The 17346-nt window shown below is 46.4% G+C and overlaps 1 long non-coding RNA gene and 1 pseudogene across 1 annotated transcript in view; both read left to right on the top strand.

Moving 5' to 3' along the window:
• LOC129136551 (uncharacterized) overlaps window positions 1-16686 on the top strand; it is a 56138-nt gene extending 39452 nt beyond the window's left edge. Inside the window, exons 3-4 of the long non-coding RNA XR_008538358.2 lie at window positions 12891-13002; window positions 16541-16686. This is a non-coding gene — a long non-coding RNA (uncharacterized LOC129136551). The remainder of the gene's footprint in view (window positions 1-12890; window positions 13003-16540) is intronic.
• Window positions 13431-14583, top strand: LOC100608833 (elongation factor 1-beta-like; annotated as a pseudogene).
• Window positions 16687-17346: the final 660 nt, after the last annotated feature.

Below are 17346 nucleotides of genomic sequence, written 5' to 3'. Positions count from 1 at the left end.
GTCCCAGCAGACAGAGGAGTGGGAGCAACAGTCCCAGAGGCGGGAATGGCCTTGTATGTTCCTGGCCAGCACAACTGGAGAGCAGGGAGCTGGGGGGCCAGAAGGTAGGAGAGGCAGTCCTAAAGAGATGAGAAGAAAGAGGAGTGACTAATGCTGTACCAGCATGGTCTCTCCACTATTCTGTCATAGCAACTCTAGATATCAGCAAACTGGTTCTAGTCTCTCCCAGCTATCCTTGCAGAGAACCCTAGAGAAAGATGGGCAGGCTGATACTACATAGGAGGATGTGGAGATAATTGAAGCTAACAGGCATACGATAAGATGCTCAAAGTCATTAGTAATTTAAAAATTGCAAATTAGAGCAACAATTATTTATAACTTTTCTATTGCTGATTTGGCACAAATTAGAAAACTAAATCATGACAGGTGTTTGCAGAAGTGTGGGGGTGGTGGCGCCCTCATGCACAGTTGGTGTGACGGTAGACAGGTGCAGCCATTCTAAAGAACAATCTAGAATTACTTAGGCAAATTAGTATCTGAGATACCCTATGACCCAGCAGTCCTGTTCCTAGTATTCATGTATTCCATGGAAATTCTGTTGTGAAAATGAAAAAGACCATAGCCTTGGAATTTAAAAACAGGACTTTGTAAGAAGTGTACTGCAGGAAGAAAGAAAGGAGGTACTTACCAACCAGGGCTTGGGGACGCCACATCCTGTTTCCATAATACATCAGCACCTTGTGAATTCTTTTTGACCATAGGTATAGTCTGTGACTCCCACTAGCAACTGCCAGTGCTGCTCTTATACAGACTGGAGGGCTGGGCCACTTGCCTTCCCACAGCAAGGCTGACTACCACCTTGCCTTCTCTGAGATCCACAGGGGTCAACACTGAGGCCAGTTCCCTCCATTCCTTTCTGGGAGACCTGAGGGGCCTTTTCACAAGTCAGGGACCATGAAGCCTCCACCTACAGCGGCCAAAGCTGAAAAGCAGATGTCCCCAAAACATTCAGGGCCAAGGCAAGTGTCCAAATGGACGCCCACATCCCATATCTAAATATTTAAAATTGGCCGGGTGTGGTGGCTCACGCCTGTAATCCCAGCACTTTGGGAGGCCGAGGCAGGCAGATCACGAGGTCAGGAGATCAAGACCATCCTGGCTAACACGGTGAAACCCTGTCTCTACTAAAAATACAAAAAATTAGCCAGGTGTGGTGGTGGGCTCCTGTAGTCCCAGCTACTCGGGAGGCTGAGGCAGGAGAATGGTGTGAACCCAGGAGGTGGAGCTTGCAGTGAGCTGAGATCGCACCTCTGCACTCCAGCCTGGCCCATTAGGGAATCACGATAGGTTTAAAGCAGATCTTTAAGGCAATAAAACCAGAGATGATAGAAACAGAACCATTTTGAGATAATTAGAAGTCAAACTGCCCAAAATACTAAAAGGTAGCACTTACTAGCCATGAGCCTTGAGTCTACTTAACCTCTCTGGGCCTCAGTGTCTGCAACTGTAAGCAGGTGGGTTAGACGAGATTAACAACCTCAAAGGCCCTCTTCTAGGGACCTCCATTCTTCCATGTGTAAGACAGGTTCTGGGTTGTACATGATTAGGGATTCTCAATTTGGACTCCCCTGAGGGTTCTCCCTCCCACCCCACTGCCCACTCCCCACCCCCCATTTAAATCAGAATCTCATTTTTTAAAGTTCCCCCAGATGATTCTAAGCGCAGCCAGGGCTGAGATCTGCCGGACCCAGTGATGCTTTCCAAGATCCTTCTCCCGCCTCCACTGGAGTTCCTCCCTATGAAAGGAGCACATAGGGCGGGATCATCCATCTCTTGGCTTCTCTTATTTCTAGGACTGGCGACTCTCTGAGACTCAGCGTTTCCAACAAGCGGGGCTTTGTCAGAAGAACCGTGGGCTCCGAGGGAGGCCCTGGTCATGGGGTCACCTGCATTTGTGCGAAGCAGCAGGGGTGGGAGATGGGGTTTGAGGCCTGGGCAGACAGGTGCTGTGAATGAGAACCAGGCCCTGCGATGGAGCTGCCAAGGCTGGACTTGGCACAGAGAAGACCACTTCTCAACCAGCATGAATGGGCTGATGCCTTCTGGCAGCTCCTCCACCTCCACCAGGCACCTGCGGACCGGGGCTTCTTGGCAGGTGAGAAGCAGCGAGGAGAATGGGGCTTTTCTCAGACTGTTCCCTGGAACAACATCTCTTGACATCTGGGGAGATGAGCAGCGGAAAAGACAAGGCATTGCATGTTCATCTGGGTCCATAAGCGTCTTGGTGGTGGGGAGGCAGAAAGGGAGCTCGTGTGGAAGCACTACTTACCAGCCTTACGTCCGGAGCTTAGCATATTCCAGACACTGTGAATGAGATTGGCTGATGCTTTGTATCAAATGTAAAGTGGCCTCTTTTTGCACAGCTGGCACTGGAGGCTGATGACCAGGATCCAGAGCTCTCCAGGAGCCTGGCAGGGCCAAGCGTGGGGCCTGATTGCGGCTCTGTGGGGGCAGCAGGGACAGTGCCGCCTGCTTAGGTGTCATTGTCAACCAGGACTAGGAGCCTGGGAGTGATGAAATTCCCCTGTCAGGGACAATCGAGCAGGCTTTGCCACCGCCCACCCCTTCTGAGGCCCAGGTCTTAAGTGCAAAGACCACAGATTCCAAACCAGACTCTAGAGCATAAGGTGTTGGTTTGGGAGATGCCTTTTGGATACTAAAATATCAGAAAGTCCAGGATAATTCCATTCCAGGTTTACGTGAACAACAGGAGAGAACACTGTCATAAAGACAGTCCCTGAAAATCTGGGGTTAAAATCAAAGTAACATTTGTCATTTATTGATGTCTTCTCTGTGCTCAGTGTTTTACAGACTTCATTTTCTGAGATCTTTAAAACAACCAGGTGACGGAGATGCTGTTATTCCTATTTGGCAGTTGAGAAGATGCTGAAGCTCTGGGAAGTGAAGCTGCTTACTCAAGTTGGTAGAGCCGGGATTCAAACTCTGCTCTGATTCCCAAACCTAAGCGTCTCCCACTAGGCTGTGCTTCCTGTAAATCCAGGAGGCAGCTGGGAGAAAGTGTGGCATGCACATGGCAGAGGTTGTTATTAAAGGAAGACAATGGGGAAGACCCCAGATGCACTGCCACATGACCAGCCATGCAGACATTCCTGGTGTCTGAGACTTCATAAATGTCATTATTGAAGTTTTCAGGAATGTTTTGAAAAGTGAGCAATAAAAGAACTGGATTTAAGCTGGGCACGGTGGCTCACACCTGTAATCCCAGCACTTTGGGAGGCCGAGGCAGGCAAATCACTTGAGGCCAGGAGTTTGAAACCAGCCTGGGCAACGTGGCGAAATCCCATCTTTACTAAAAATACAAAAATTAGCCAGATGTGGTGGCGCACGCCTGTAATCCCAGCTACTCCAAAACTGAAGCAGGAGAATCACTTGAACCCAAGAGGCAGAGGTTGCAGTGAGCCAAGATTGCGCCACTGCCCTCCAGCCTGGGCGACACAGCAAGACTCCACCTCAAAACAAAACAAAAAGAACTGGATTGATTTATTTCTGTGTTAATCAGGGTTCATGTGATTTTAAGAAGCAAAAACCAGCCAGGCATGGTGGCTTGCTCCTGTAATCCCAGTGCTTTGGGAGGCTGAGGCAGGAGGATCACTTGAGGCCAGGAGTTCAAGACCAGCCTGGGCAACATAGCAAGACCCCGTCTCTACAAAAAATTTAAAACTTCACCAGGTATGGTGGTGTGCACCTGTAGTCCCAGCTACTCGGGAGGCTGAGCAGGACGATCACTTGAGCCCAGGAGTACAAGGCTGCAGTGAGCCGTGATCACACCATTGCACTCCAGCCTGGCAACAGAGTAAGGCACTGTCTCGAAGAAAAAGAAAGGAAAAAAGAAGCAAAAACCTATTCACCCTATTTAATCAAAAAAGGTCAACATATGGGAAGAATATGGGGGTGTCCCATGGCCTCCAAGGACAGGAAATGAAGTCAAACTCAAGAAGGAACCAGAACCAGCAACTGCCTGAGCCCCTCCCCCAGCCTGCATTTACTAGATGGATGCCCAGGCTTTTATGGGGTGACTCTCCAATTCGCTGTTGACTAGGAGGTTTGTGAAATTTCCTACTGGGAGAGAATGGGATTCCCTGGTCTGGCAGTATGGAATCTTAACCGACAATAAGGAAAGTGATGTTTCTGAAACAGAGCTACAGAGTGGATAGCACACAGCTTCTGGAGCCAGATCAGACTTAGGTTTGCAGGCAGACTCTGAGACCCCTAGCTAAGTTATCCTGGGAAAGCTTTGTTGCTCTGAGACTTAGTTTCCCTGATTGAAAAATGAGGATCATAAATCCTGCATTGGATGTGTCAAAGCAGCATAGAGCCTGGTACTCAGTAAGTGTCCAGTGTAACTTCCCCCCCATCACTTCCTGAGATGGAGGTGGCATCTGATAGAGAACCCCTCTGAGGTTATCATCACCCAGGAGTTCTCAGTGTGTGACACTGAGAACAGAGGAAACGGGAAGATTCCAACTGTCTCTTGCAATGGTGACATGAACTCTTTAAAAACAAAAAAAAACAAAAAAAAAAACAAAAAACAAGTTCTGGGCAAGTTTTATTAAACAAAATTTTGTATGGTTTACTTTTCACCAGTCTTCTCTGCCATGCTTCTAATGAACTCAGAATCACCGAGATCAATGATAGACAATGTACAGACTCTAGTGTTTTCTGCATGCTGTGCCTAATTCAATATTCTTGCCATTGTAGTGGCAATAATATCGGACACCAGTTTTGGCCAACAGGGCCTAGTACTCTATTTTGGATTTCCTCAAAGCTGGGCAGTTGTTAGCGAGGATGATGAATTTCGCTTTGCCTTGTCTGATCATCTTCAGGGTCAGCTTGTAACCCAGCATGTACTTTCCACTTTTCATAAGGAGCTGGAGTCTACAGTTGATTCAGTCTAGCAACTTTGTCCATCCTCTTCATGGCCACCATATTCCTGCCCTTAGGTCTGGGATGGCCTCCAACCAGGATCAGCTGCCAAGATTTCTGGGGAGTGAGGAAGGAAGCATTAACTACTCTTTGGGTATTAACACTTGACCGGAATAGAAATCTGTACAATCTTGTCTTCATAAGAATGGTTTTCTTCCCCTGCTTGAAGTCCCAGAGACACTGGCTAGGCTTTGGGGAAAACTAAGAAGAAAATGCCCACCATAGAATTTTCATAGATAGAGCTATAGGAGGAAAAAAGGGAAGTGGTGGATTTGTGTATTGCTCTAATTAGCAAAATCAGGAAGTAACACAAACCACAAATGTGACCTGCATTTAAAAATCATTTTCTCAGTTGGGCACTGTGACTCACATCTGTAATCTTAGCCCTTTGGGAGGCCAAGGTGGGAGGATTGCTTGAGACCAGGGGTTTGAGACCAGCCTGGGCAACATAGTGAGACCCCAGTCTCCACACACACAAAAAATTAATCAGGTATGTTGATGCATATCTGTAGTCCTAGCTACTTCGGGAGGCTGAGGCAGGAGGATTGCTTGAGCCTAGGAGTTCGAGGCTGCAGTGAGCTATGATCATGCCACAGTACTCCAGCATGGGTGACAGTGAGACTCTGTCTCTAAAAAATAAAAAAATTATTATCTTCTGATGGCTTTTTCTTTTTTTTTTTTTTTTAGATGAAGTCTCGCTCTGTCACCGAGGCTGGAGTGCAGTGGCGTAATCTCAGTTTACTACAACCTCTGCCTTCTGGGTTCAAGCAATTCTCCTGCCTCAGCCTCCCGAGTAGCTGGGACTACAGGCACCCACCACCACACCCAGCTAATTGTTTGTATTTTTAGTAGAGACGGGGTTTCACCGTGTTAGCCAGGATGGTCTCGATCTCCTGACCTCGTGATCCGCCCACCTCGGCCTCCCAAAGTCCTGGGATTACAGGCATGAGCCACCGCGCCCGGCTCTGATGACTTTCTTATCTATCATTTTGTGATGCCCAAAGTGTCCCCAAGAATAGGGCTTATTTATTGCCATGCAGAGAGAGGAATCCAGATGTCCTAAAATCCTGGCTCAGTTTCCAGAGTCTGCGCTGAGCCCATCTCTTGGGAGACAGAGAGACAATATTCTTTCAAAACGAATGAGACGGCATGCCAATTCTGCCCCCCTTCCCTGGTTCCCTCCATGAGTGGGTCAGCCTGGGCTCTCCAAGCAGCTGCCTTTTCACTCTCAGGCCTTAGAAAGGACCTGATTCCAGGCAGGAAGTCAAACTCCACAGCTCTCTGCTGCCCGTGCGTACTACAGCAGCCATCAGGAGCATTAGGGTCTGGCCCAAGAGCTGCCACCAAAGACTCTGGTTTCTGTTCCACCTGAGATTGGGTCTGGATACCTCAATGACCAAAACTGGAGACCTCTGGAAAACAGATGAGGGAGGGAGAGGGGACAGGAATAAGAACCTGCATGCACCCGTGTAGTGCAGTGACAGAATCATGGCTCACTGCAGCTTTGACCTCCCAGGCTCAAACAAGCCTCCCACCTCAGCCTCCCAGTGTTGGGATTACAGGCTTGAGCCATGGTTCCCGGCCAGTTTTTTTCTTTTAATAGTTCTTAACCTTTTCTGGGCCATAGATCACTCCAGGATCTTAAGAGGATTCCTAGGAAACATGCCCCAGGAAAAGGCACACATGCACACAATCTGACAGGCAGCATCAGGATGATCCCTATAATCCCAGCACTTTGGGAGTCTGAGGCAGGAGGATTGCTGGAGCCCAGGATTTTGAGACCGGCCTGGACAACGTAGTGAAACCCTGTCCCTACAAAAAAATACAAAAAATAGTCAGGCGTGGTGACACGTGCCTGTAGTCTCAGCTACTTGGGAGACTGAGGTGGAAGGTTGCAGTGAGCTGTGATCATGCCACTGCACTATAGCCTGGGTGAAAGAAAGAGAGAGAGAGAGACAGAGAGAGAGAGAGGGGGGGGAAGGACGGAAGGAAAGAAGGAAAGGGGGGAAAGAAGGGGAAAGAAAGAAAGGGAAAGAAAAAGGAAGAAAGGACAAATTTAAAAATTGACATAGTTTAACTGAGCAAAGAAGGATTTGTGAATTGGGCAGCCCCTCAATGAGAGGGTCCAGCTAGTCATGTGGTATAAGAAGATTTATGGACAGAAAAAGGAAAATGACCTACAGAAGGTGGAATGGAGGTGCAGAAACAGCCCACGTGGTTACGACATGCATTCGCCTGATTTAAACATGATTTGAACAGTTGGCCACCTGTGATTGGCAGAAACTCAATGACTGGCACAAGAGGAGGTTACAGTCTGTTCACACATCCAGTTAGGTTACAGTTCACTAGGTAGGAGAAACCTTTAGGCCGAACTTAAAATATGTAAGGAGGCAGTTTTAGGCTAAACTTAATTTAACAGAACCATCACTAGAACCCATTCAACTGCCTTAAGGGAGACAAAAAAAAAAAAAAAAAAAAAAGAATGGTACTACCGCTGGGTGTCCTGGAAAGTTCAGTGCTGCAATTACTCGCTTCAGAGCCACACGGTCTTTGCTCCCTGTCCCACTCTGTCTGTGCTACATCCCTGTCTGGGCCACATCAGCTGAGGCTGGGGTGGATGGGCACAGACATTACCAAGAAGGTTCTGAGAGTGGGTGTGAGGGGACAGCTCTCAGGGAGGCAGGTGTAGGCTGGGCAGGTACTCAACACAGTGTCTGCCGCACCTAGGAAAAGGAGGAGCACTAGAAGAAGAGTCCAGAAAGCCTGGGATTTGAGGAGGTTTCCTTCCCCAGAGGCCCTCTGAGCTGGGGTTTTCCCAGTAGATTCCTAGTCCTCTTTCTCACGTCATTCCAGCTCGTTAAAGATTCAAATGAAGGTCTGGAAGCCCAGGGTGACTGTTCCAGAGCTCACAAATGCTCAGGCTGGTTCCCACGTGCTCGTCCCCCAGACCCCCACCTCCAGCAACTCATTGGCGTATGCCTTCCTTCCGCGGCAGCTCCTTTTCCTCTTTGTGCCCCCTCACTGGGGCTGGAGGGCTGGGTTCTGATTCAGGTAGGAGAAGAGGCATGTTGAAACATTTGCATGCAAGACAGACGTACAACATTGTAGGGAGAGCAGACAATTCACTGAGTCTATCTCTGGCCCTCTGCTGGTGAGATATGTGATCTTGGAGAAGCCTCAGTTTTCTCTTCTGTAAATTAGTGGCAGTAATTTTTTCTTAGCGAACCCTCCCTCCTGGCTGGGCACGGTGGCTTACTCCTGTAATCCCAGCACTTTGGGAGGTTGAGGCAGTGGATCACCTGAGGTCAGGAGTTTGAGACTAGCCTAACCAACATGGTGAAACCCCATCTGTACTAAAAATACAAAAAAATTAGCTGGGTGTGGTGGTGCATGCCTGTAATCCCAGCTACTCAGGAGGCTGAGGCTGGAGAATTGCTTGAACCAGGAAGCGGAGATTGCAGTGAGCCAAGATCGCGCCATTGTACTCCACCTGGGCAATAAGAACTAAACTCCATCTCAAAAAAAAAAAAAGAAGTCTTCCTCCCATCACCCACCTTGCTAGTTTTTGCTCTATTCTAAAGCTCATTCAAGTATCAGCTCCTCTAGGAAAGCATCCTTGTCACTCTTTTCTCACCTTCCAAAGCTAGGTTAGGTGCCATCTGTCCCTTTTTCCCCATAGCATCTCATGCTTATCTCTAATCTGAGCAGCCCCAATCAGGCTGGGCTGTGACAGCAGGATCGCTGGTGTGTTTCTGCCACATGACTGGAAGGAAATAGAACAAATAGAACAGGAGTTGAGAAATAACCTCATTGTTGCGCAGAGATTGTGGAGGTTGTTTCTGCAGCATGTCCTAGCCTATCCTGACTGATTCATCCTTAGCATTTCTTGCATGGAAGTGAAGAGTCTCAGTCTATCTCCTGAGGTTGTTATGAGAATGAAATGATAATGCCTCTAACTCTAGCACTGTTAGTAGTTTTTCATAAATTTTAAAGATGATATGACCAACATGGGAGGAAGTCAAATGTTCTCATTAATAGCATGGACGCTGGAACCTGGCTACCTAGGTTCGAACCCCTGCTCTGCCATTAATCCGTCAGTGTAGGAATAAAAATAGAATCTAGCTATTGTGTGAAGATTAAATGAGGTAACATATGTGAAGTGCTGGTGCTTGGAATTCCTGGGTGTCTGTGTGGTTGGGGATGGTGGGTGGTGGTGGAAGCTGGGGCTGACAAGGTAAGCAGAGGCAGGTATAGCCTTGGATTACAGAGATGGAGGCAGATCCAGGTTTGGGAGGCCTGATGCTTCTGTAGTTCTTGGTTCTCTAAGAAAAGAATACAAAACTATGAATGCCAAGTTAGACGTGAAAGTGAATGCTTACATACAAATTTTATGAAGTTGTCCAGTACCACGAACATCACAAGATTCAGAAAAACACCTAATATTTTTTATTAACAATTTGAAATATTCTATTATGATCATTTTCCTACTATATTTGGCTGCATAATCTTTAATCACCTTGCTATGGTCTAAATGTTGGTGTCCTCACAACATTTCTATGTTGGAACCTAATTTCTAATGTAATAGTATTAAGAGATGGGGTTTTTGGGAAGTGATTCAATCACGATACCCCACCCACAGGAATGGGACTCACGCCCTTATAAAAGTGGCTCGAGGGAGCTCATTTGTCCCTGCCGCCACGTAAGAACTCAGCAAGAGGGTGCCATCTTTGACTCAGAGAGCAAGCCCTCACCAGACACTGAGTTGGTTGGCACCTTAATCTTGAACTTCCCAGCCTCCAAAACTGTGTGCAATACATTTCTATTGTTTATAAAATACCCAGCCTAAGGTATTCTGTTATAGTAACCCGAATGGACCAAGACACATCTTTGTATAAACAAGGATTTTGTTACATTTTCCATAGAGAAAATAGAAAGATAATCAGCCTCTCTCTCCTAGTGTGGTTGATCATAATTTGTTTTTATATGGAGGCCGGGTGCAGTGGCCCATGCCTGTAATCCCAGCACTTTGGGAGGCCAAGGCGGGTGGATCACCTGAGGTCAGGAGTTCTAATCGAGCCTTGTCAACATGGCGAAACCCCATCTCTACTAAAAATACAAAAATTAGCTGGGTGAGGTGGCGTATGCCTGTAATCTCAGCTACTTGGGAGGCTGAGGCAGGAGAATCGCTTGAACCTGGGAGGCAGAGGCTGCAGTGAGCCAAGATGACACCACTGCACTCCAGCCTGAGCAACAGAGACTCTGTCTCAAATAATAATAATAAATAAAAATAAAAACATAATTTGTTTTTATATGGAGAGTTTGGAATTCTTTGTTTCAGCTCCGTAACAAATGTCACATGTAAGGGATATAAGTTTTTTTAAGATTGTTGTCAAATTTGAGGAAGTATCAAATTCCTATCGTGAATGAACTATAAGTTTTCAGGGCAGTTGAAGTTTTCTCGCACAGTGAATGCTTAATGCACAGTGACTCATTAAATTGATAACACCCATAACCAGTAAGTCCTCAGTGTCTTCTCCATAATGTGGGTCAGGTGTTTGATATTATCTTCATAGTTGTTAGTATTCCTTAGCAAATCATTGAGCAAGTTTAAATCTATTCCTAGTGGGTCCCTGTAATTCACTCTTATCATAAGATTATCAAGCAATCCAAAAGCCTGACTATTGTTGTTATTTAAAATGTGTCTCTTATTCTCAATTAATTATGTTTTAGTATTACCTGAAATTGATTTTGTTATGCTCCTCAGTGTCAGAATAATTTTCTTTGGTTTTATTGCTCATCTTTATTTCTTTTTGTTTCATGTACCATTTTTTTACTATATGAATTTTTCTAGAGGATTTCAAAAATATATTTAAAGACGCAAAAAATAAAAGATGCCCTTCATATATATCCACATCAGGAGACTGCAAATTTCTCACCTGTTTTACTGAAAAGTCCCCAAAGCATCTTTCCAAAGTGTGATTAAAATGGAGCATTTCCAACTCAATCTCCCCTTAGCAAGACCCCAAAATGCCCTGAGCCAGGACACTGTCACCTGATGGAAGAGAAATTTGATAAAGGAAAGTTAGAATGAAAAGAAACAGTGATCTTAATAGATGGCCACTAAAATGTCTTAATTTTTCAAACTTTGCAAAAATATATGATCATGTGAACCTTTTGCCAGGGTCTCTCCCAGGGCCTTAAAAGGTCCCACAAGCTTAATCATTGAGTTAGGCACTGAACTGTGGCCTGAGAATTCTTAGAAATTCATTTGTACTCTGTACGAAGCTACTAACTTCTATTGCTGTTATGAAAATTAATCAGACCTGGTTTTTCCCTTCAAGTACCTTTCAGGGAACACGAGGTATACATAGAAAGTATTAAAAAATAGCTTATTGGCAACTATTTTCTGTTATATATGTATATTTATAAAAAACTACTTGGAGGTAATTTTAGAGTCATATGCAGTTGTAAGAAATAAAGCAAATGAAACACCGTGCAAGGTTATATTACATTATCACCATCAGGAAATTAACGTTGATACAACCCGCCAAATTTATGCAGATGTCACAGTTTTACATACACTTGTGAGTGTATTTAGTTTTGTACAATTTTATCACATATCCATGAGTTGCTTTATTAAAGTAACTTTTAATGCTTAATTTAAAAAAACCCCTTCAGAATAATAAGCGTTTGAAATGTAACTGAATAAAGATGCTTATAATCTTGCATTTAAGATTTGGATTTTATTCTGAAGGCGGGAAAGGGCCACTACAATGGTTAGAATGTACATTTTCTGAAAGCTCAATGTGGACATGGTGGAGGATGGTCTGGCTGGAGCAGGCTACCCATCCGACAGGGGCTGTTCACCCCCGAGGGTCTTAGACTCTCAGGGTTGCTCTCGGCAGAGTGCTACCTGCCGAGACTCCTTGCCCAGCAGCCACTCATTCAGACCCCGCCTACTCCCTGGGCCCCGCCTACTCCCTGGGCCCCGCCCACCCCCGCGCCGGGCCCAGCTGCTCCTCGCTACGGCCCCGCCCTCCCCAGTTCCCTGAACACAAACCTCGCTGAACCTTTCCTGAGCGCGGAGCCCTGAGAATCCAGTGGTGAGCAAAACGCTGACAGCCCAGTCAGGGAGACAGACAGTAAACACATGCCCCCAAATATATAATCATGTAATTACAGGCTGTGGGAAGTGTTGTGAAAGGAAAACACACCGGACGATGTGGGTCTCCAGGGGTCCGGGGCGGAATTCCCTGCGGAAGCTTCCCAGTCAGATCTGGACCTGAATCCTAGCGCTGCCACTCGCGAGGCGGGTGTCCTGAGCAGGCTGGGTGGTCCAGCTGGACCATGGGCTCTCGGATCCAAGTGGCTCGACTGTCGAGCCTGGTGTAAACTGGCACTTCCAAAGCGTAGTCCAGAAAGGTTAGAGCTTTAGCAGCTTCTTGGAATGTGCATTTATTTTTATTTATACTGCTCCCTTCTATGCCCACTCCTTGGAGGAACTTTTTTGATCTCTTGCAGAACCTAGGCTGGATAAGAATCCCGTCCGTGTTATCCAAAAGTGCCCTGTGCCTTATTACAAAGCTCAATTTGCACGGTATTGGGATTTCCTGTGGGCCTTTCTCAGCAGCTTCCAGGCCCCTTGGATCCCGGGTTGTGCGTTCGTCCTTTCTCTCTCTGAGACGCACTGGCAGCATCATCACCGTCATCATCGGCATCATAACTAACTCCTATGCAGTGCTTTTAGGGTGCTGGGCATTGAGCTAAGCTCTACGTTATTAATTCATTTTAATCCTCATACTCTGGCTCCTGGCAGGCACTTTATAAAACGTGTTCATTAATAAGACACAATGGAAGGAAAAAAATCACTGATTTATTTTTTCTAGGCACTCTTAACTTCACAGAGGAGGGGATTTTGAGATGGATTTTGAAAGCGGAGTTCACCAAGCAGAGACGTTGGGATTCATCACTGAAGAGGAGCTTGGGCAGGTATAACAGGTGCGTCAGATGTTCTAGGAATGGTGATTAGAAAAGTATGGCTGGATATTAGGTACGGGCGTGAGGATGTGGAGGAAGAAATATTGAAACAACACCGACCTGGATATATATAGCTGAAGCTTTACAGATGGTTATCTTAATTTTGTGAATCCATGCAACATACTTTATGGGGATTTCCAGAAACACTTTGGGGATTGTTGTAACTAGGGTCCTGCTGTAGCAAGTGGGAGCAAGAGTCAGTCAAAGACGGGTTCTAGGTCTACAGATGAAACAAGGTTACTTATTTTTCTGCTGGAGAGTGGAAGCTTGGGTGATAAAATGTTAGAGGAATAAAAAAAAGAATGTAGCTTCTTCCTCTCTCAGCGCAGGGTGCCCATAACTTGCGCTCTTTCTGCTGCTCCCAGCTCTTGGATACAGCCGATGACGCCATGGGTTTCAGAGATCTGAAAAGCCCAGCTAGCCTCCAGGTGCTCAACGATTACCTGGTGGACAAGAGCTACATCAAGGGTATGTGCCATCACAAGCACGTGTGGCAGTCTATGAAGCAGTGTCCGGCCCACCGCCTGCTGACTTGTGTCATGCCCTATGTTGGTATAATCAGATCAAGTCTTATGAAAAGGAAAAGGCCAGCCTTCCAGGAGTGAAGAAAGCTGTGGGCAGGTATGGTCCTGCTAAGGTGGAAGACACTACAGGAAGTGGAGCTACAAATAGTAAAGATGATGATGAAATTGATCTCCTTGGATCTGATGAGGAGGAAAGTGAAGAAGCAAAGAGGTTAAGGGAAGAACAAACACCTTGCACAATATGAATCAAAGCCAAAAAACTTGCACTTAAGGCTAGGCACGGTGGCTCATGCCTGTAATCCCAGCACTTTGGGAGGCCAAGGTGGGTGGGTCATTTGAGGTCAGGAGTTCGAGACCAGCCTGACCAACTTAGTGAAACCCCCCCCCCTACTAAAAATACAAAAATTAGCTGGGCATGGTGGTGGGTGCCTGTAATCCCAGCTACTCGGGAGGGTGAGGCAGGAGAATCGCTTGAACCCGGGAGGCAGAGGTTGCAGTGAACCAAGATCGTGCCACTGCACTCCAGCCTGAGTGACAGAGACTCCATAAAAAAAAAAAGTAAAATAAGATCAATAGAAGAAAAAATACATGATAAGGGCAAAAATTAGAGAGGATCATCAAACCTAAAAGAAAAAAAACCTGCACTTGTTGCCAAGTCTTCCATCTTAGACATGAAACCTTGGGATGATGAGACAGATATGGCGAAATGAAAGGAGTGAGTCAGAAGCATTCAAGCAGATGGCTTAGTCTGGGGCTCATCTAAACTAGTTCCAGTGGGATACAGATTTAAGAAACTTCAAATACAGTGTGTGGTTGAAGATGATAAATTTGGAACAGATATGCTGGAGGAGCAGATCGCTGCTTTTCAGGATTATGTATAGCCCATGGATGTGGCTGCTTTCAACAAGATCTAAATTCCATCCTGGATCATTGCACTTAAATAAAAGCTTGTAAGATTAAAAAAAATGTAGTTAGACAAGCTAGAAATTTAATCTAGTTTTAGTCACTTATGCTGATTGGGTGACTTTGGGCAAATTCATCGAAGTCTCTGTAAAATGGGGATAATGCTAAAATCTACCTCATAAGGCCATGTGTTTAATAAGACGGCAGAGCAATTGAGTGTTTTAAAAACACCCTACCTGTTTGTTTGTTGTTTTAATCACAATAGTATAGTCCAGGCTTGTCTAATTCTTGTTAATATGTGGTAACCAGTCATTTTGTAACCTATGTTTCTTAAGTGACACCAACTTTAAATGCAGACCTGATAACAGTTTTGGAACATTACACTCTAGATTTGTTCCCACCACCTGTGGGAGAACCCCTCCCCTCCATTTCTCTCCAATTCCTCTGATTCATGCTTTCCCTGAGACCTAGAGCCTTGCTTCTCAAGGTGTGGTCTGCAGACCAGTATCACTGCTTTCAGCTGTGATTGGTTAGAAATGCAGACTCTTGGCCGGGCGTGGTGGCTCACGCCTGTAATCCGAGCACTTTGGGAGCTTAAGGCAGGCGGATCACCTGAGGCTGGGGGTTTGAGACTAGCCTGACCAACATGGAGAAACCCCCATCTCTACTAAAAATATAAAATTAGCCGGACATGGTGGAACATGCCTGTAATCCCAGCTACTCAGGAAGACTGAGGCAGAAGAATCACTTGAACCTGGGAGGTGGAGGTTGCGGTGAGCCAAGATCACGCCATTGCACTCCAGCCTGGGCAACAAAGAGTGAAACTCCATCTCGGTAATAATAATAACAGATAGTATTTATTGATTGCTTACCATGTGCCTGGTGTTATGCTAAGCACTTAATATGCATTGTCTCATTTTGGGGGCACATTTCATCTTTATTTTAGCCATTCCAGCAGGTACATAGTCAGAGCCATGTAGTTCTCAAACCTCTTTAGTGGATGCTATTGGTTCAGTGGTCACTATTGGTTGTACATCCAAAATTTGTTTCTACAACTTTCTTTCCAGCAGAATCCTATTTTCTCACATCTCCACTCCTCACCATGGGCTTCAGGGAGAGCTGACCTGAGCCCTAGTTCCATGTAAAGGCTTTTATTAACTAAGGATGATCCCATTTCCCTTGATAATTGGTTCAGGAATGGGCAGATGACCCAATTCTGTCCAAAGAGTCTTCAGGAGGTCTGTTGGGAAGGTTTCTTACTCTTAAGAGGGAGTTGCAGGGAAAGGCGATCTTCTTGGCTATTGTCATGTCTGGATGTTATGCTTGGAACTTCTGCCATTTGGCTACGGGTTTCGGGATGAAGCTCTCTCTGCAGTGATGGAGCAGAGCGATGCTTCCTTACCAGCGTGGAGCCGCTAGATCCACCCTCTGGGCTTCCAGGTGTTGTGAGATTCGCTTCTTATATAAGCCAGACTGAGTGAGGTTTCTGCTCCTTGCTTTTTTTTTTTTTCTGGAGACAGAGTCTCGCTCTGTCACCCAGGCTGGAGTGTAGTGGTGTGATCTCCGCTCACTGCAACCTCCACCTCCCGGGTTCAAAGGGATTCTCCTGCCTCAGCCTCCTCAGTAGCTGGGACTACAGGTGCCCGCCACCATGCCTGGCTAATTTTTGTGTTTTTAGTAGAGACGGGGTTTCACCATGTTGGCCAGGATGGTCTCAATCTCCTGACCTCGTGATCCACCTGCCTCGGCCTCCCAAAGTGCTGGGATTACAGACATGAGCCACCGCACCTGGCCGCTTCTTGCTTTCTAACAGATATAATTTGGTTTAGAGTTGGTGCCCAGCAACCTCTGTGGGAAGTGCTGGTCCCCAGAAGACGCGGCTACATCCTCCTAGAGGCTTTCCTTATGGGGTTTTCATGAAGGAAAGCTTCTCTCCCCATTCACCGAGGCCAATGGAATGGAAAAGGAAGGAAGGGATTCTCCTGGAGATGAAGACTGTCTCTTCTATTTGTTATTTGTGTGACCCTCGGCAAGCACTTTCCCTCCTTGAGACTTCGTTTTCTTATGTGCAGATGGCGGGGCCAAGGATCCCAACTTGCTTTCCAGGGTGTTGGTGAGATTCCAGTGAGACGCTGGAAGGGCAAGTTTTCATCACCAATCAAGGGCCTGCAGATCCAGGACTGACACTGCTCGTGGACATGCTTACCTCACAAAGCTGGTCAGTGCCAGAGGTGGGGCTCGATCTAAGTCTCCTGACCCCCAGAGCAATGTTTTTTCTATCATAACCTGACTCAGCCTCTGCCCTAAGGGGTCATCTATTTTCTGCCTTTTTCTTTCTCAAATGCAAGGCATGAGCACGCCCTGAAATATAACTGTGTCAGGGTTTCCTGGGGCATTTCTTTCAACTCGACCATTTCCACCCCCAACTTGGCCGGGCTCATCAGGGCCCGGCTTGGCCAACCCTGGCGTTGTAATGCATTGGCCGGGAAGGGCCTTTGTTGCCTCTTTGGGCTGCAGCCCCCCTCCCACTCACTGTCGCCTACGGCCACTTTTGCTCATTTCTCTTGGGAGCTGCCTAGCTGCAGAGAAAGGCCTTTGGAACCCTTCTCTTTTCAGCCATCCTTTATTGAATTTCACCTCCATTTTTTTCCTTTCCAAATAGGAACATCATTTATCCAGGACTTTTAAGTTGCAGAGGTCTTCAAGAGCTTTCTCTTTCCCAGCTGCATTTGTTGACACACAGTCAATCTGTTTCTTGCCTCCACTCCCCTTCCCCCCACCCCACCCCCCACGCAGGCCATAAAGTGTCTACAGCTGTGCCCTTTATTACCCTTCCCTTTCTATGCCCACGAGGGGGATGAGCTGAAATATAGCACAG

Source organism: Pan troglodytes, chromosome 10, assembly GCF_028858775.2.
Source record: "Pan troglodytes isolate AG18354 chromosome 10, NHGRI_mPanTro3-v2.0_pri, whole genome shotgun sequence".
In the NCBI taxonomy this organism is placed as follows: Eukaryota; Metazoa; Chordata; class Mammalia; order Primates; family Hominidae; genus Pan; species Pan troglodytes.
Note: the sequence above shows the minus strand (reverse complement) of the source record. Positions and strands in the feature narration are given on the sequence as shown.